Genomic DNA, 20,765 nt, shown 5'->3' on the forward strand with positions numbered 1-20,765 from the left:
GTGGAAATAATATAACACAACCTAGCAATTGTGTGCACTGATTACTTGACAAAGTGGGCTAAGAAAAAGATAGTCAAAGCAACATCTAAGTAGAAAGTGGTAAGAGTTTTGAGAGAAAACATCTTCTACAAGTTTAGGTAACCAAGGGAGGAAGTCATTGATCAAGGAGCACAATTCACATCTAATTTGATCAAGCATCTCATGAGGCAGCACCATATCAAGCACAATACATCCACTGCCTATCCTCCTTAAGAAAATGGGAAATTATAGGTCACAAATAGAGTATTGGATAGCATCATCACCAAGGTCATTAGTAGCAACAGGAAAGATTGGGTAGAGAGACTAGTAGATGCCACTTGGGCCTACAATACCACTTGGAAAACCACCATTTGGTTCACTCCAAATGATCTTGTTTATGGGAAGAAATTTATGCTTTCTATTGAGTTTGAATATAAAACTTTGAGAATGGAAGCTCAGTTGGACTTAGATGTCACCACAACACAACAAGAAAGGATACTCCAACTGAATGGATTAAATGAGTTCATAATGTAAGCTATCTTACACACTGAATCCATATAGCTTCAAAGGAAGGTCCCTATTATATGATTCTAGGTTCAAATATTTTGAATGGAACTTAATGACAAGATGGTTGGTCGCATACCTAGTGGAAAAGTTTCATGAAAATGAATCTGTCTAGATCAAAACCATTGATGAGGAAGCCATTCCCTTGCTTGTAAATGGTTATAAGTTGAATTTATATAGAAGACCTTTTTCCAAGGAGGAATTTATGAGTTTAGTCAACGAAGAATTGAATGTGATTGGGAGTTTCATATCTTCCAATCCAAAACACTCTTACAAATTTAAAAAAAAAAATTAAGAAAAAAATGAAAGGCCTAGATGAAAACCTCTATGAGGCATATGAGGCGAACTCCATGGTTGAAAACCTCTCTGAGGAAACATAGGAGCAAAAAGAAAAGAAAAAAAAAAAGATAAAGAAATAATAAAGATCCCTAGGTGAAAACCTCCCTTGAGGCATCTAGGGCAGGCATGCAGGTTGAAAACCTCCTCCAAGGTAGCCTGTGTGTCTCAAGAGAGAGAGAAAAAAAATAAAAAAAGAAAGAGAGAATAAGAAAGAAGCTTATATCATATTTTCTAACCTTTCTTTTGTTTTGCATAAATGTACACAGTGGCAGATTTCATGGCTATAGGCCAAGACCTACAAGCTACCATCCATTCCTCTACACATACACCTCATATCCATCCTCCCCAATCACATTACTATATCTCTCCACCATCCCATCATCAAGAAATCCAAAATGCACCTCCTCTATGTGAAGCTACAAGGAGGACCTGTATTGCTACAGGAAGGTCCCGTAATGCTACAGGAGGGATATACAAGGAGGAAATAATCCAAAATACCATCCTAACTCTAAGAAATGATAAATAAGGTCCTCCTATGACTTTTCCATCACCTATACATCATCCATCCACTCATTTCACCAAACATTCTTTTGAAATTCTCCACTTTTCCCTACCTTCAAAGAAAACACAAAAGCTACCATTTTCTATATCTACATTGCCTACACTTCTCCTCCATGACTCTAACTCTATCCTCATAGCTCATCATCTCCCTCATGCAAACTTAAGACTTCAAGGGGAGAAAACAATACTGCAATAAGAAGAAACTCTTCGTATAGCAGCCTGTACATCCACACTGTAATCACTAGTATCATGATTTTTTTCCACCACCAGAAGGGATGATGAAGCTTTGTTTTCAACCATGAAGAGACACTTCTTTCTTATGGAGGCTTTCCACCAACAACATCAACTTGGATATCAGAAGAGGCATCTATAAACACAGCAACAACAACAATCAAGCTAGCATAAAAAATGGAGACATGCACAAGAAATAAGTCAAAGAAGTCAACTCCCTTGATAATAAAGATATATCGTACAACTCAAACATGAAAACCTCTACATCAGATAGATCCATAGGTAGGATCAGGTATGGAAACACTAACCTCATCCCTCTGCATAAAAAAGAGAAAATTTTGTTTTAAGAAAGAAAAGGTGTTTTAATAGGCTGGAGATGGCGAGTGAACTTGGTCACCCTCGACTAGTAAACTCAAGTGTGAGTTAATTCATCCTTGCAACATGGAAATTCAAACTAAAAATGAAGTGGTGTCCTTGAAGAGTGGGGTGATAATCATGAGGAGGGATAGATGATTATAGTTAGTGGGGAAAGGGTCCCAAAGAGGAAACTCGTGTTGATGCTCCAAGATTTTAACCAAGAAAGGATATTATATGTTGGCGTGACTTCATTTGCACCATCACTCATTCCAAAAATTAGTGGAGGAAGGATGAGCCAGTGCATCAAGCAACCTAGAGTGCCACTGAGGAGTTTCGAACCCTACCTACATAGTGCTACAAGAGAAGCTGTAGGTAGGCCTATAATTTCTACAGGAGGGCCAAGAGGAGCTACAGAGGGAATTGAGAGGAGGAAAAGGAGTCACAGTGGCTTGATACTGCCTTAAAACCTTCATGGACACCTAGAATGGATCTAATAAGAAGTAAGTGATACCCTCCATCTTTGTTTCTACACCAAATTTCATGAACATACCTCTTGAAATTAAGATCTTGTAGCAGTAAATTGATCAGTAGGGGATCCCTTTGGAAGTTGTTGTGGTTAAGATAAAATAAAATAGCTTGGTGGATATAAATTTGTGCACCCTTCTTCCTCACTATCACCAAGCATTGTGCCACTATTTCACCAATTTTTATGGCACCATTTCACCACTGGGACTACTTGAGTTTTTGAAATTCCATGCCTATGTAGAATCAAGGAGTAATAGAGAAGATATGGGGTGGAGGATTTGATAGAAGGGATACCTCAGACACCGGGATAATTCACCAACACCCTCCTGTAGTTGACATCTTCATAAACCACTAGTGGTTGGGTTTCTTTGAGCTACTAAAGGGGTATGATGATGATCTTGCCCATGAATTTTCCATGGCATTACACTCTCAAGGGGAAGACAGTGCCACAATTGTTGTCAGAGGGTTGGCCATTTCTCTCAGTCTAAAAACTATCAGTAGAGTGACCACCTTACCTCTAGGAATTAGATGGAGCAAAGAAGATAAGAAATTAAGTGTCACAACTAGGAAAAACATCTTCCTTTCAAAAGAGAAGCCTGTAGAAGACAAGAATGGAGTGAGAAGAGAAAGTATGCCTTACCCTTGGGATGAGGTAGCTTACCATATACTTAAATACATATCTTGTGAAGGGAGATTAAGTGTGGTCTATGCCTATGACTTCAGACTTCTCTAAGAGATGAGATTCAAGGCAGAATTACCCCTTTCTCAAAGGCTTAGTGTCCCTCATTTCCTTCTGCACTCAATCATGGAGATGAGTCAAAACGTAAGGGAAGGAAAACACCAACATCTAGCTCACCATGGCCTCATCAAATTGATAGTGGTAGATTCCCTGAACCATTTGAAAATCCGTATCATATGGAACAAATTTTTAGACGTGGATAGGGATACTTTCATAGAAACACAAACCCTCACATCAGGAGAGACTCTGGCCTCTAGCATTGGAGGAAGGGAGGGAAAAACATAGGAAGAGGAAGGAGAAAGGACAAAAGAGGAAGGGGCAACAAAATCAGAAGAATAAGAAAGAAAGATATTGGAAGAAGAAGAAACAATAAAAGAAGAAGAGGAAGGAGAAACAAAGAAAAAGAGGTAGTAGATACAAAGGAAGGAGAAGAAAGGAGAAGAAAGAATAAGAACTAGGAATACTTTTCTGCCCCAAGCAACAAAAGATAGTGAAAAGGAAGTTGTCGCAACCTTAGCTACATTAGGAACTCATTTCAAACCCAAGAGGAAGCAATCAAGACCAAGTCAAATATATTTCAGAACCAGGAAGAGCACTAGAATTAAACAATGAAAGCCACAAACTCCTACAATAGTTCCTATAATTATTGATGAGTCACCAAGAAAAATGTTGGGTGTGTGTTATGTTATTTCCATGACTATCCCCATGCGTGGGTGGAAATAGCCCCCCTGTTTGTTTTGCCAGGCATAATAGGGGGGTCACAACGGGGCTGGCAAACCCCCCTATCGAGGGGCTTGAAGGGGGTATTAGCCCCCCTCTACGAGGTCTGGGATAGTTCCCTAGGGAAAAAAAATTGGACACTATATTAGGTGGGCGGACCTACCTATGTTTTTGTGCATTGTTTTTGGCATGATGGTTTTCTACCCATGGTATTTTGTAGATTTGGTCAAAGGAACTATGGTTATGTTCAAATTCGGGGTTAATGGATTGAGGTTTATGGATTCTTCAGCATATATATATGTATTGTAAGATTAAAAGGAATATAATGGAAAATCAATCTGGTAGTCCTAGTTTTTGGATCTAGGGGAAATCTATGTGTATATCTATTTTATGTTTTATGATCTCGCCATTGTTTATTTTTCTGTTTTTAGAATTCATATGCAAGTAATTTATGTACAGGGTTAAAACCTACATTTGGTATCAGAGTTTTTTTGGCTTCAAGGGGATGCCTTTGTTGCTGAGAGGTTTTGCTCGGGCATGTGGTAGACCCTGTTAAGTGGGAGAAATTCAGGATTGATTCTTGTGGTGAAAGAAGATGGTGAGCAGTGGAAAGATAGAGATCAAGAAATTTAATGATTAGAGTTTTGAGTTGTGGAAACTCAAGATAGAGGAACTGATGGTGGATAAAGATCAATGGATCGTGGTAGATTCAGGTACTAAATCAACAACAATGTCAGCTAAAGACTGGGCAAAGTTGGATCGAAAGGAAAATAGCACAATACGGTGTGTATCTCAGATTCAGTATTGTTGAATGTATGAGGGGAATCTTCGGTGAAGGCTTTGTGGGACAAGTTAGGGACTTTGTACCAATTTAAGTCTATGGTGAATAAATTGTTCCTAATGAAAAAGTTGTATAACCTGAGGATGAAGGATGGAGACTCAGTGACAGAGCATCTGAACGCCTTTAATAATGTGGTAAGCTAGTTTTTATCTATTGATATAAAAAATTTAGATGAATATAAGTGTATCAATTTGTTGTGTTCTCTACCAGATTCATGGGATAGTCTGGTTGTTGCAATAGGTAGCAATGTGACTGCCTTGCAGTTTGATAAAATAGTCTTATCCTTGCTGTCAGAGGACAGGAGATGAAAAAATATAGAGGGCTAGAATGGTGATGCATTTTCTATACAAGAATGTTCCCAGAACAAAAACAAAAATAAATCCTCGAGCCAAGGATCTAAATCTAGAGGGAGATCTAAATCTCCAAGAAAACCTGTAAAGGTGTGCCGGAAATGCGGAAAGGAAGGGCACTTCAAAAAGGACTATAGATCTAAAGCTCCTGAGAAAGGAAAGGGATCTGATGATTCTCCTTCTGCAGAAGAAAAAACCACATCATATGAAGGTGGGGATGTGTACTTGGTTTATTCTTCAAGTACAGATGTAGATCATGAGGCATGGTTGATTGAATTAGGTGCAGCCTTTCACTTCACTCCCCACAGGGAGTGTTTCCACGAGTATGATAAATATGATGGTGGTGATGTCTTCTTAGGGGATGATAGGAAGGCTAGAATCATTGGTTGCGGAAAATTCAAGCTGAAGTTGCAAGGTTTAAGGATTAGAACACTCCCAGTTTTTCTGCATATTCCTGCATTAGCCATAAATCTATTTTCTATAAGCAAGTTGGATGATGTAGGTGTAAAAACAGTGTTCGAGAAATATACTTGCAAGATGGTTCGGGGAGCACTGGTATTGATGCGAGGAGTTTGGATTAGAACCCTGTACAAGCTTTAGGGTAGCACTATTATTAATGGGTGCAACAATATTGTGGTTCTTAAAAGTGGAGCAGAAAATCTAGTGACTATGCTATGGCATCAAAGGCTTGGACATATTGGGGAGAAGGGCCTTCAAATACTTCATGGTAATGGTATGGTAGAAGGTATGTCTAATTTCTCTCTGGATTTTGATTTATGTGAAAATTGTGTATATGGGAAGAAAAATCAAGTGAGTTTCCCCTCTGGTGCTAAGAGGGCAAAACATAGATTAGAGATTGTGCATAGTAATGTCTTTAGACCTCTGTTGATTCCATTACTAGGTAAGTCAGTGTACTATGTATAATTTATAGATGACTTCTTAAGGAATACATGGATATATTTCCTCAGGAAGAAATTTGAAGTCTTTGACAAGTTTAAATAATTTAAGGCTTTGGTGGAAAACCAGACAAAGAAGAAGGTAAAGGTGTTAAGGAAAAATAAAAATGGAGAGTTTTGCAAGAAGGAATTTGAAGAGTTTTGTAAGAAGTGTGGTATAGCACGACAAAAAAATACTCCATAAAAACCTTAGAAAAATGGAGTTTTAGAAAGAATGAACATGACGCTGATGGAAAAGGTAAGAAGCATGCTTAGTGGTGTCAGGTTGGGACAGAAATTCTGGGTAGAGGCAATGGAGACTACATGTTACCTGGTCAATAGATCACCGAGATCAGCGTTGGAGGATAAGACTCCATAAGAGGTATAGTCTGGTAAGAAACCCTCTCTTTCACATCTGAGGGTATTTGGATGTGATTCATATATACATGTTCCAAAGGAGAAAATAACCAAGTTGGATAGTAAATCAGAAAGGTGCAGCTTTATTGGGTATAAGGATGGTTTAAAAGGTTATAAGCTTTGGAATCTAGAAACAAGGAAGGTTTTTTACAACCACGATGTGATGTTTATAGAGGTGAAATATGTTATTAAAGATGAAGTCCTCCCAAAGGAACCTGAGAAGCGAGAGTTTGAGCTAAAGGAGGAGGAATCATATTCTACAGCAGAAGAGGAATCAAAAGATGAAGAGCCACAAACTCCAGCTGTGAGAAGATTGGTTTGAGAAAACATTTAGCTAGAAAGGTATAGTTCGGATGCTTTCCATTCAAATTTTTCTTTATCTATTACTGGTGATGAGCCCAGAACTATCAAGGAAGCAGTAGATTCAAAGTATGGAAAAATTTGGAAAGAGGCCATGGTTGACGAAATGACATCTTTGCACAAAAATGAGGCTTGGGATCTAGTGGAGTTTCCAGTTGAAAGGAAACCCATTGGTAGAAAATGGGTGTTTAAGAAGAACATGAATGCATAAGGCAAGGTGGAGAAATACAAAGCTTGGTTGGTAGAAAAATTTTATTCCCAGGTGCCGAGAATTGATTTTGGTGATATTTTTTCTCTTGTTGCCAAGGTAGATTCTATTAGATTACTTTTATATGTTGTTGTTGCTTTTGATTTTGAGGTAGAACAGATGGATGTGGAGACATCATTTCTTCATGGGGATCTGGAAGGAGAGATCTACATGAAGCAACCTGAAGGCTTTGCAGTGAAGGGTAAGAAAGAACTGGTATGCAGGTTAAAAAATTCTTTGTATGGTTTAAAATAGTCACAAAGGATGTGGTATTAGAAATTTGATACATATATAATAGGACTTGGCTTCACCAGAAGCAAAGCAGATCACTATGTGTATTTTATATTAATTGGTGACTGTGTTATTTATTTGTTCTTGTATGTGGATGATATGTTGTTGATTGGAAATAACAAATAAATTATCCAGGAATTGAAGACCCAATTGTCCTCCAAATTCGACATGAAAGATCTTGGTGCTACAAACTATATTTTGGGGATGAAAATTAAATGAGATCAGAAAAAATGAACCTTTGGTTAAACCGGAGGATGTATGTGGAGATAATATTGCAGAGTTTTAATATGCAGGATAGTAAATTGGTGAAGGTTCCTATTCCTATCGATGTAAAGTTATCTGTTGAACAGTGTCCCAAGACACAAGGACAAGAAGAGGACATGTCCTGTGTTCCTTACACAAGTGTAGTCGGTAGCCTGATGTATGCAATGGTCTGTACTATACCATACATTGCACATGCAGTGGGAGTATTGAGCAGGTTTATGTCAAAACCAGGGAAGGAGCATTGGACAACAGTGAAGCAGGTTTTCAATTATTTGCGTGACACTAGTGATTATGGTCTGTGCTACCAGGGAAGACCAGGATTGGATAGAGTTTTAGACATCCATGCATTTGTTGATGTAGATTGGGTTAGAGATATGGATCATAGAAGATATGCAAGTGGGTATGTATTTAACCTGTTTGGAGGTGCAGTTAGTTGGATGAGTAAGAGACAGTCTATAGTGGCACTTTCAACTACATAGGCAGAATACATGGCATCCACTCATGCAAGCAATGAAGTAGTTTGGTTGCAGAGATTATGTTCAAATATGGGGTTAGTACAATAAATTATAAGGATAAACTGTGACAACCAAAGTGCAATTTTCTTGGCAAAGAACCCTGCTTATCATTCAAAGACAAAGCACATTAATGTTCATTATCACTTTGTAATGGGTATGGTTGAGGACAAAAAGGTGTTGCTGGAAAAGGTGGACACTTTGAAGAATATTTTAGCTGCATTGACAAAGTCTATAAGCACCAAGAAGTTCTCTTGTTGCAAAGAAATAATGGGCATTGCAAGGGTGGACCAATGACTAAGCTCTCATATGGCTCCCTTTGGAAAGAAAACAACAAGTGGGAGAATGTTGGGTGTGTGTTATATTCTTTCCATGACTACCCCCGCGTGTGGGGGAGGGACACAGGGGTGGAAATATCCCCCCCTGTTGGGAGGCGGTAGCCCCCCTCTACGGGGTCTGGGGCAGTGCCTCGTGGAAATTATTTTTGGACCCTATATTAGGTGGGTGTACCTACCTATGGTTTTGTACATGGTTTTCATACATGGTATTGGGCATGATGGTTTTCTGCCCATGGTATTTTGTAGATCCAATCAAGGGAAATATGGTTATGTTATAATCCAAGGTTAATGGATTAGGGTTTATGGATGCTTTGGCATGTATTTATATGTATTGTAACATTGAAAGAAATATAATGAAAAATCAATTTGGTAGTCTCGGTTTTGGGATTCAGTGGAAATATCTATGTATATCTCTTTTATGTTTTATGCTCTCATCATTGTTTATTTTCTATTTTTAGAATTCGTATGCAGGTAATTTATGTACGAGTTTAAAACCCACACAAAAGGGAGGAAATAGGACCCAGTGAGCGAAAAATTTGAGGAGGTCACTCCTCCTAAAACTGAAACCAAAACCAAGTCACCCATAACACCTGTGAGTAGGCGTACCACTAGGTCTATCCCCATCAAGAAGCTAAGGACACAATTTTCCTTTGAGGAAGAGGAAAAAGAGAAGCTACATGAGGATCGGGTATTTCTACAGGAGAAATAGGGTTCACTACAGGAGGGGTAGAGTATACTACGAGCAGAATAGGGGAAGTTACAGGAGCCCAAGAAAGACTCATAAGAGGTAGCCACCACCTCAAACACTGTTGGAAAATACCTACCAGAGCTCTAAGAAGCTAGCCCACAACCTAGCTTGAGATCCTACTACAAATTCATTGAAGGAGGGAGGATTATCCCTAAAAAATTTGTAGTCCCACTCCTTTATGAGCTGGAGATAGAAAGAGGTAGAACCCACAGGTGGATGAAAATTGATAAATATAAGAAGGTAGAGGATGTAGGCCTCACAGAAGAAAAGGTCATTAAAATTATTAAAAAATTAAGTGAGCTTAGAATGAGAGAGTTTATAATGAAGGAGAAACTACAGGTAGAAAACATGAGGTTGAGTGAGAGGTTGCAGAAGAAAGACACACAACTTGCCACCATAACAAGTCTCTCCATGGAAGCACTATAATGCAGATAGCCATCAAAGTCTTATGCCCTCTTTCTAAAAGAACAGTGGTTGCACTTCCAAATCAAAACTTTGGCACAACATGGATCTATGCCCTTTCAGGACTACAAACAGTTCATTTAATTTACAGCCAAGCTAACATGGAAGACAAAGAAAAATTGGATGAATTTTACATGCACAACCTCAATTTGACAAATATGAATTTTTGGGATCCAAATTCAAGATTGGGAGATATGCAACTGATGGCTTTATCATCTTGGATGACCCATGAGGAGACAAGAGTTGAGGAAGTGAAAAGGGTAATGACAAAGGAAGAAAAGGAAACATTGTATATCAAGGCAGAGCTGGTGAGCCCAAGGGATGTCATTAGCAATCATGGCCTCATCTCTAATGATGTTGTTTTAACACCCAAATACCTTGCTACCTAGGAGCAATCCATTCCACACTTTGAAGACACATTAAGGTTGTTGGGGACAAAATGTATACAATCTTGCCAGAGGAGATGGCATGCCTTACCCCACGGTCTACAAATTTGAGAATATCAATCTCCTGAAAGGCTAAGGAATGGCTTGGAGAGGACACCCTTATACCAGACTATTAACACCTAATATTTGGGATTAGGTAATCCATGTAAAATAGTGTAAATAGGAAATAAGGAGAATTGGAATATGAAGAGACACTAAGAGATTAAGCCCAAGAGTCTCTCCCTCCATGTATATATCTATGATCATCCTTAACGAAAAATCACAATTCATTTTGAGGAGTTACCTCCTAGCCTGACATTGTATCATAGCACAGGTCCCATTTTAGACTTGTAACTCCTGTATTCTGCCAATTTTCTACTCCCATTTAGAGTTTGTTTCCTGAATATGTTGAACGCATGAGGGTGTCAGAGGTTTGTTGTCTGGAGGAGCTGTGGTGTGGTGAGAATAGTCGAATGGAGGTCCATTAAATCTCAAGGTGAACTCTCTTGTGTGAATGGTATGCCGATTTTTTAATGACTGTGTTGCATTGTATTTCATTGAAAAAAAGTGGTATTGATATGGTTGATGGAGGTTGTGTTGAATGGTATTTCCTTGCATTACATTGACTATGTGTTATTGGTGTTATTTAATTAGTGTTATTAGATTGAGTCGAATGGTATTACCATCATTGTGTTTGATATGGCATGACTGTGGTCGTCCAAACCGTCTCCCTCATATACCGCTCTCCCATAACACTCAACTATCAGCAACACTGCCCCACTCTCTAGCCACTGGTTTCATGTTTGTGTGCAACAAAGCACGAGACTATTCATGAGAATGTTGAATGGTATAACGTATACATTGAGTATCACTCTTGGCATACAAAAACTCTCAGTTATATAATACTCCCTCTATTCGATACCATCATTTATCGCTCCTCACACTGCTATAATATACTCCTCACACCATGGTATCACTGCTCCTTCCTCTTCACATACGACCAAACTGATATATGAACCTGGTCCTCCAACACCTTTCTATATATGTTGGAATGGATGTGTTAATGTAACTGTATACATACATATAATGTGACTCCTGGTCATACATATAAATCTTCCCCTCTGGCACCAGTCTCCCATACAGTGTTACATTTAACATTGTCATAAATAATGTCGTTCGACTCCTCCCCCATATGTTTCCTCCCCCACATAACCCTCCCACATATAACTCCGCTCCTGCTACAGATTAACACCTCCCTTCATACATTGACTCCCCCATATAACCCTCCCCTAAGTAATAAATCTGTCATATAAATATCTATCAAAAGTGTACTTTTTTAACAAAATATATACCAGAAGTGCATTTTTTCACAATATATAGCCAACATAGTACATTTTCTACATAGTACACACATTTTAAATGCATTCATTGATTGTTGGAGTAGTTCTCTATGGAAAAGAGAACCATCCTAAATGGTCAGGGAAGATAAAACATGCTGTCACTTTTAATGAGTTGTGGAGAGGAGTTTTTGAAGGAGAAGGAAATAATGCACATGCAAAGCCCACCTCAAATAAGGATATCCCCCTTTGGGAAAATAAGAAAAGCAAGGTCGATGCCTTGATTGCAGCATCTATAAATGAAGAGGTGAGTCACCATATTTCACCATTCTCAAATTCTTTTGAAGCCTTATAGAAGTTGAAGTAACTATATGACTTACACTCTGAACTTGAAGTTGTCCAATTGATGGTTAAATTGTTTAGTCTTGAATTGAAAAATGATGACCCTCTTGCTTTAGCATCAGAAGTAAGATCTATTATGCATGATATAAAAACCACTGGTGTTGAAATAAACATTCCTTTCATAGCTTATGTCAAGGCACTATATCCCACTTATTCAAATTATCTTGAATCATTGCAAGAAAGTGGAAAACTCAAGGAGATTACATGTGAATCCCTTGAGAAGAAGTTTGTTGAGAGAGAGAAGGATTTTGGGAAGAAGAGAACTCCTCAGTCTTCTGAAGAAGATTTGTGTCCTGCACATAGAGAGAAGAATCATGCACAAGATTCTTCTATAGGAAGAGGTGGTCGAAGAGGAAGAGGAAGAGGAAGAAGGAATTTTAGATGTAAGGGAACAGACCGCTCCAAGGAGAAAAGTCGGATCTTCATTGCATACGATGCAATAAATATGGACATGATGCATCCACATGTAAGTCATTCCTCGAGAAAAAATTGAGTAGGAAATTAATGAAGGCAAAGGTAAAACCAATGACAGAGTGAAAGGTAAAGCACTTGAATCTGCTCACTATGTTGTGGAACACTGTAATAATGGAGTAACTAAAGACTTGTTTAATACTTCACTTGCTTCTTGGGAAGTTGATTTGTTTCTTGATTTAGGAGAAACTCGCCACATGACTTTTAGGAGAGATGTTTTTGAATAATTTAATGACAATGTTGATAGAGTATTATACTTTTCAGATAAGTCGAAACTCAAGCCATCAAAGCTAGGCATCATTTGGATCAAACTGACTGGTCTTCCAGACGTTCTTCTGCATGATGTTTTATATCTCCCGGAGCCAAGGAGAAACTTGTTGTCTTTGGTCCACATTTTTCGAGAAGGAAACCCCATTCATATGTTTGATGGAATGGTTGAGGTCATAAAAGCATCAGATTGCTCACATTTCATGACGAGGATAAAAGAAGAAAGACTTTTGAAGTTGTAAGGAACCTCTACTCATGCATAGAACTTCTCATATAGTTCTCATTATGATGAAGGTACATTTCCATCAAGTATTTTATGGCATGCTATATTTGGAAACTTAAATTATGATAGCCTTCATATGTCGAAGAAAAGTGGTGTTACTGGTTTGCCTACAATTCCTAGGAAACTTACGTAATGTGATGCTTGTATATTAAGAAAGCACAACAAACAATATTTTCATGATTCACATTCTAGAGCACATAGAAAACCTGAACTTATTCATTCAAACTTATGTGGCCCAATCACTATTCCTTCTACAAATGGTAATAAATATATGATGACATTTATTGATGAATACACTAGAATGTGTTGGGTTTATTTATTGAAGAAAAAATCTGATGTTTTTCAAACATTCAAGAACTTTCATGCATGGATGAAAATGATGCACAATCTCATATTGGCTCTATTCTCACTGATAATGGAAAAGAATACAGTTCAAATGAATTTGAAAACTATCTTTGCCAGCATGGGATCAAACATCCAACAACTATGCCTTATAATCCCCAACTGACTGAGGTAGCTAAAAGAATGAACAAGACAATCTTAAATATGGTATGCTCCATGATTTTTTTCAAGAGTGTTATATTGATGTTTTGCGTCGATGAGGTTATATGTGTTGTGTATGTAAAGAATAGGTGTCCATCTAATGCTATTATAAATAAGACTCCTTATAAAATGTGGTATGGCCACTTTCCTTCGATAAAGCATCTAAGGGTCTTTGGTTTCATCGGTTATCCATTGATACCTAAGAAACAAAGAACAAAATTGGTGCAAGGAGTCATAAGCGTATCTTCTTAGGGTATTCAAATACCTCCAAAGCATATCGTCTCTATGATTAAGTTAATAAGAAGTTTGTAGTATCTAGAGATGTGATATTTATTGAATCTTCCAAGGCTGACAATGTTGTTGAGCAGAAGCTTGATCGCTTGGATAGATTCAGACATGCAAAGTCTTTTCAAGAATTTGATAATGAGATTCCACATCTTGAATGGGGGATTCCTATATTGGATCAATATGTGGAATCTTCTTCTGAAGAACTTTCTCCCCCACATGAACCTCCATCCATTGATCAAGATGACACTTTGAGTGACATGATTGATAGAATTGGGAGACTAAACCCAAATTCAGCCCCAACTCAGTCAACTGAGCAGCATGGGCCATCTCAAGAAAGGTACTCCGAAATGGCTGACAAAGGCACTTGAAAGTTTCCATCCTTGTGAGATTGTAAAGACAAGAACAAGGAGCTCTACTAGACATAATGGAGATGATGTAGATGATTCTGATGCACCTATTGATATGGATGTTTCTTATTATTGTGAATTGAATTTGTATTCATATTTTGAACCAACTTCCTTAAAATAAGTCGCTTCTCATGATGAATGGAAAGAAGCAATGCAAAAAATATTATGATGTCTTGAAAAAGATTGGCACTTGAAAGCTGGTTGATCCTCCATTGGGAACCAAAGCAAAAGGCTACAACTGGGTCTACAAGAACAAGTATAAAGTTGATGGCTCACTTGAAAAACACAAAGTCAGGCTTGTGGCAAAAGGTTTTTCACAGAAGGAAGGGGTGGACTATGAGGAGACTTTTTCCCCCACAACAAAATGGGCTACCATCCTGACACTCTTTGCCTTGGCAGCTCAGCACAGTTGGAAACTCTATCAAATGGATGTAAAAATTTCTTTCTTGAATGGAGATATGAAATAGAATGTTTTTATGTCCCAAACAGAAGGATTTGCTATGAAGGGATAGGAACATAAAATATTCAAGCTTGTGAAATCCTTGTATGGCCTCAAAAAAGTTCCATGAGCCTGGTACGAGAATTTAACTGAGCATCTTCTGAAACTGAACTTCAAACATTATGATCTTGATGATGCAACTATGTGTGTCAAGAAAGTTGGAAAAAAAATTGTATATCTTTTGGTGTATGTATATGATATTTTTATGCCAAGGAAAAATGAGATCTATATTGGATCCGTAAAGAAGGAAGTGAGGAAAGGTTTTGAAATGACAGATTTGGGCTATGTTCACTACTATCTTGGTATTGAAGTAACTCAACATCCGAAGTTTATATTTCTCTGTAAGAAAAAGTGCATTCGAGATCTGTTGAACATATTTGGCATGGCTGAGTGAAATCATTTGAGTACTCCAATGGAATAGAACTTAAAGCTCACATCCACTGAAGGAAAATAATTTGAGGATGCAACGAATTATAGACACCTTGTAGGAAGTCTCAACTACCTGACTACTACCAGACCAGACATTTCATTTGTTGTTGGAATCCTTTCTAGGTTCTTGCAAAAGACTTGTGAGGGATATTGATTTGCTGTGAAAAGAGTTCTCAAGTACTTGAAGGGAACTCAAGACTTTGGACTTAAGTATACACAGGTGGGAAACTTCAGCTTGATTGGATACTCTGATTTAGACTTCGATGGAGATAAAGAAACAAAGGTATCTATTTTAGGTTATGTTATGAGTCTTGGATCATGAGTTGTCTCTTGGAGGTCACACAAACAATTAGTTCTAGCAGATTCCACAACTGAGGGAGATTATGTGGCAATAGCTGAAGAAACAAAGGAAATTATGTGGCTCAAGAAAAAAATGGAAGATTTGTAGGAGAAACAAGCGCATTCAACTCGTTTCATGATTGGCAACACTTCGGCAATAAATTTGGCCAAGAACCCAAAGTTCCATGATCGAACAAATCATATCAATACAAAATACCATCTGATTTGACATCATGTTAAGGCTAAGACAATTCACATACGCCATTATTCCAGAAATGAGAAGTTGCAAACATCTTCACCAAAATGCTTGGAAGAGAAAATTTCGAAAGATTCTAAACGATGCTTGTACTAACCAACATCCCTTTAGATTAACGGCGGGGGGGTGTTGAGACCTAATGTTTGGGATTAGGTAATCCATGTCAAATAGTATAAATAGAAAATAAGTAGAATTGGAATATGAAGAGACACTGGGAAATTAAGCCCAAGAGTCTCTCCCTCCATGTATATATCTATGATCAACCTTAATACAAAATCACAATTCATTTTGAGGAGTTACCTCCTAGCTTGAAAAACAGGATCATGCAAAGGATGAGAATCAAGTGGATAGGACTCAAGCTCAGTCCACTCTTTATTCTAGGCTTACAAGAAGGAAGAGATGAAGCAGGAGAGCAGAAGGAATCAACAGAAATAGAGAGAAATGCAGGTTTTTACCCCTAAGAGGGAAAACCATCCAAGGAGCCTTGGGATGTCAGGGAGGCCACTAGGGCCATGAAATAGATGCACATGGATGACTAAGTTTCTTAGAGGATGAGCAACACCTTCAACAGGGGGTTGATGATGAGTCCCATCAATAGGTACATTTTAAATATTAATATGCCATTCTCCAGTCGTAAAACTATCCTTCTCTTGCATTAATTCACATTTTCGTTATATTATGCTTAGTAAGAGGAGTAAAATGTGTTTTTCATAGTATGTGACCTAATGTGGTTTAATTGCAAGAAAATGAAGCATTTTTTAGGCTATTACTATGCAGGGGATTAATGTAGACAACTAGGAGAGAATCTAGGGGGGTTTTCCACCTCCTTAACTTCCTAAACTCAACTTGGGATCACCATATCCTCTCTCACCAGTTCAAGTTCATTGGCAGTCGAGTGACTCCTAGTCTAAGTGAAGATCAAGAAGGACAAGATCCACCAGATTTTAGATCAAGGAGAGAACCATTCCTACTTTCAATGGAGCTTCTTCAGCTTCCCTTTTGTATCAATAAACTAAAAGAAGAGCTCATTAGGATTCAATGTTTTTGTTTAGCTAGGTGTAGCTATTGAGCTCCAAGCTTAACATTGTTATTTTCAACTTTTATGTGATGTATTAGACCTGCACTTTTTGATAATGAGAATTTGGATTTGAAGCTGCATTTGAGTTAGTTTCAGAGGGATGAGACCCTTGGGTTTGGGCCCAACCCAGAGGCTTTGGTCCCTCTTCTTGTACTTATGTTTCTTCTTGATTCCAAGAAGTTCATAGTTTCTTGCATTTTAATAGAAATTAACCTATAAAATCCTATGGTTGCAGCCTCTACATCATCTCTCTTGTGGGAGAATGAGTGGAAGGATTCACACCCACAGCCCAAAAAGTTTTTGTTTATGATTTCTTGGAAATAGACTAGTGTTAGTTGTCATGTTTTACATTTTCTTTTTGTATCTTAGAAGGTAATTTAGTAATTAGATCAGTGGTATTGCATGAATTAGATTTTATTTAAATTCAACTCACCTTTTCCATCATAAGTTATTTCATTTTGTTAATGATAAATGAATGCATGCATTGTTGAGAAATGACAACAAGAAATTCGAGTTTAATTTCTCCTTGAATTAAACTGTGAATTAAATTTGAATTCTATTCTCATAGCAACTTAAAAATAGTTAATTAAGTTTATTAAACTTACTTAACTTAGGAAATTCTAGTTGGAAGTCTTTCTATCTCCATGTGTATGTTCTCCCTACTTTGTAGGAGTCCAATGTGAGCTAATTGTGAGCTTTAAAATAGAAGACTCAGTTTCATGAGTCGGTCAGTTAAATTAGTTCTCAAACTGATTTAGAGAACTAATAGTGATTTAAGGGTTAGTGGTGTCACTAATGAACTCCACCAGTGCTACTCTAGTTAACAGAATATTTACTCATCAGAAACTCATGCATGTAGATTCTGAGAAAGACCCAGTTGAGACTAGAGTGCAGGGACATTGTGCTATTTGATTTAGATTTTTTTGAGTTGCACTAATAGTGCATCCATTTCGGAACTGGCCCTTGAGGGATTTCATAATTTTTAGAGGCTTTATTTCCCTTTAAATACAAGTTATCCTCCATAGGAATTACATATTGGAATAGAGACTTAGAGAGCTAGTGAGGAGGCTAAGATTTGGCATTGAGCTTACTTATGAGTTGTAGATTGAATTTTCTGAGTGTTGGGATTTCTCTAAAGAGAACAAGAATTTTAATTTCATCTTGATTTTTTGGATTAATACAAAATAGATAGTGGGGTTTTGAGCTGTCGATTTCCCAGGATATTTATTGTGTTATGTGCCTTTGATTCTCTTCCTCTATTGATTATTGTTTGCTCGATGTTTATGGGCTTCTGCTATAAAGAGTAGAAGTAGATTCTTGTCTCTTGCTTTAGAAAATTGCATTAGATTGTGAATCTACAAGATTTTATACATGATATCGGAGCTGAGAACAATATACTAGAGGAGATTTTGAAGTTTTGAGTTTCCGGGTTACAGGTGAAAGTCAAATTTGCAATACATACTTCAGGATCAGCTTATGGAATTCCATGGGTTGAGGCTTGCGTATGTCTTGGAAGGAAACTAGAATTTCATAGCCTGGAGGGATAGGATGGAGGTTGTGCTAGAGAACAATGGCTTGAAGGAATTTGTTGAACAAGAAATTCCTAATCCAGTGGCTATTGATGCACAAAACTTGGCTGAGTGGAAGAAGTGTGTGGCAAAGGCAAGGCAGATAATCCCTGAGGGAGTTCAAGATCATATTGTCTCAAGTCTCCATGGAAAGGAAACCCTGCATGCTATGTGGAAAACATTGATGAACTTGTATCAGAATAGTAGTGATCAAAGGAAGTTGGCACTGAAGGATAAACTTCATAAAATCAAGCTAGAGAAAGGTGATACAATTCCAAAGTACTTGACCAAGTTCACTCAATGTCGGGATGAACTTGGAAGTGTTGGAATTACGGTTGCCAAGGAGGATATGGTGAGCCTTGCTCTTCTTGTACTCCCAAAGAGTTGGCATAGTTATCAGGACTTTGCCAATGGTCGGGAGAAGCTGCCAGATTGGGAATGACTATGGTCAGATTTGATGCAGGATGAGATTAGGAGGAACACCAAGGATGGCTCTTCATCAAAGACTGATGATGAAGAGAATATTTCCTTAGCGATTAAGGTGAGGAAGGGGAAAAGTAAAATTCCCCATTCCAAATTAGATTTTATCATGGAGGTAAGAAGAAGGACATGACGAAAGTGAAATTCTTTCATTGTCAGAAGATGGGACACTTTGCTACAAATTTTCCATTGAAGAAGTCCAAGGAGAAGTACTCAGTAGGAGCAGCAAGTGAGGCTTTGGCATCCCAATTTGAATTGGACTTTTCCTTCATTGCATGCATGGTGTATTCAATGATGGGAAGTGTCTGCTACTTAGATAGTGGAGCTTCATTCCACATGACTGGCGATAAAGAGTTATTCAGTGAACTGGAGGAGAAAGATCTCAATATTCATATCGAAATGGGTGATGACGTTAAGTATAGTGTTATTGGTGTGGGCACTATTACTTTTCAGTGGGAGCATGGGGCTCCACTCAACTTGAAGAATGTTATGCATGTAACCATACTAATGAAAAACTTGGTATCTATTGCTATGCTTTAGGATAGAGGCTATGATGTGATCTTTTCAAAAGGAAAGGCGTTCCTTCGACACATAACCATGGGTCAAGTAAAGAAGATAGGGGTTCGAGTTCAGAATTTCTATAAGATAGAGGTAGAGGGGTGTGCTTCTTTGAGTCCAAAAGTGGAAAAGATGTTGAGCTGAGACATCGGAGAGTTGTGTCATAGGCGATTGGGCCACTTGCATCATGGGGCTTTGAAGATATTACAACAAATCTCTACCGATCTTCCCAAAGGTACGCTTGAGAAAGTTGATACATGCAAGGGTTTTACTTTGGGAAAATACACCAAGTCTTCCTTTGGAGACAGAGATAGTCGAGCAGAGTCTATTATGGAGAGAGTCCATTCAGATGTGTGTGGACCATTCTCGATAGAATCCATGGCAAAGAATAGGCATTATGTTATATTTTTTGATGACTTTTCTCATAAATGATGGGTTTTTTTATGCAGAAAAAGGATCAAACTTTCACAAAGTTTTGTGAGTTCAAAGCATTGGTAGAGAAAGAGTCTGGAAAGAAGGTTAAAGCTCTACAAAGTGATAATGATGGTGAGTATGTCTCCAATGAGTTTAAGAACTTCTGTGCAACGAAAGGGATTAAACGAGAGTTGACGACACCCAATAACCCTCAGCGGAATGGGGTTGCTGAGAGGAAGAATAAGAGAATAATAGGGGAAGAAAGGGTGATGTTGCATGATCAGGGCCTACCACTACACTTGTGGGCTGAGGCATGCAACACAATGCTTTATGTTCAAACGGTAACCCACATCGGATACTTGACATGAAGACACCAGAGGCCAAATGTTGGTCACTTCAAGATTTTTAGGTCTTCGGTTTATTGCCATGTGACCAAAGATGCATGGAAGAAGCTTGAGCCAACAACAGAGTTGGGGATCTTTGTGGGGTACAATGATACACCCCATAACTATCGAGTGTACATGCCGAACAACCGGATGACAGTGGTTCGTAGGGATATTAGGTTTGATGAGGAGAAGGTCATGTAAGTATCCCTTGAGAGGGAGCCTGAGCTACATGCAGATGAGGATCGTTATGATCCTAAGGTTGAGGGGCCTTAGACTGATGTGGAGTAGCCACATGCAGAGGTTTAGCGAGTGGATACATCCACTCAGGCAGAGTCTTCCAGAGAGACAAGAAAGTGTACTAGAGAGGCTGACATATTGTTGGATGATGCAGAAGAGATTGTGTTGAAAATATCAACAAGAAATGCTAAAAATAGCATTCCTATAGATAAAATTTTGGGATACATTCCAATTTTAATTAGTCCCTAAATTAGAATTGAGAATTAAAATTTGAATTTG

This window comes from Pinus tabuliformis, chromosome 8 (assembly GCF_031772625.1).
Source record: "Pinus tabuliformis cultivar Carrire ecotype Pingquan chromosome 8, CPIR1, whole genome shotgun sequence".
NCBI lineage: Eukaryota > Viridiplantae > Streptophyta > Pinopsida > Pinales > Pinaceae > Pinus > Pinus tabuliformis.